General features: G+C 42.6%; 1 non-coding gene across 1 annotated transcript; it reads right to left on the bottom strand.

Moving 5' to 3' along the window:
- Window positions 1-230: 230 nt before the first annotated feature.
- On the bottom strand, window positions 231-366 carry LOC116885072. Its single transcript, XR_004385946.1, has one exon. It is a non-coding gene; the product is annotated as a small nucleolar RNA SNORA76 (small nucleolar RNA).
- Window positions 367-575: the final 209 nt, after the last annotated feature.

The raw sequence follows: 575 nt of genomic DNA, 5'->3' as shown, positions 1-575 counted from the left end.
GGAGGGGTACAGGGAGGTACAGGGTGTGTGTGTGTGTGTGTGTGTGTGTGTGTGTGTGTGTGTGTGTGTGAGTATGTGCACGCGCGCCTTTCTTTTCTTACCCATGCAGTAGGCTGGGCTCAGACTTTGGGTGTGGACTCTTAAGGATTATAAAAGTTGTACACAAAATGTGTTGCCTTATTTATTTATTTATTTATTTATTTATTTATTTATTTATTTATTTATTTATTGCCTGTAGGTAGCAATTAAAAGGGCCGCCCGTGATAGGCAGGCGGCCCCAGTTATGTGCCAGCAAAGTGGTATAGTGCCGCATCTTAAAAACCCCCAGCACCACAAGAAGGTGCGTTGGGGGCTCAAAGGTAGCGCGATCGTGTTTTCATTGATGCCAAGACCGAGGGCAAAAACAGACATGTGCCACAATCTATAAAAGTTATATATGAAATTCCTGTGTTTCTTTCCATCTTGTTAAGAATATGGTTAAAAACTCGAAATATACCACTGCCTCACCAGTATTTCCTTCGAGAGATGGGATAATGTGATCTTCTTTTTCATAGATGTTTGTCCACGGGAGTGCG

This window comes from Rattus rattus, chromosome 15 (genome assembly GCF_011064425.1).
Source record: "Rattus rattus isolate New Zealand chromosome 15, Rrattus_CSIRO_v1, whole genome shotgun sequence".
In the NCBI taxonomy this organism is placed as follows: domain Eukaryota; kingdom Metazoa; phylum Chordata; class Mammalia; order Rodentia; family Muridae; genus Rattus; species Rattus rattus.
Note: the sequence above shows the minus strand (reverse complement) of the source record. Positions and strands in the feature narration are given on the sequence as shown.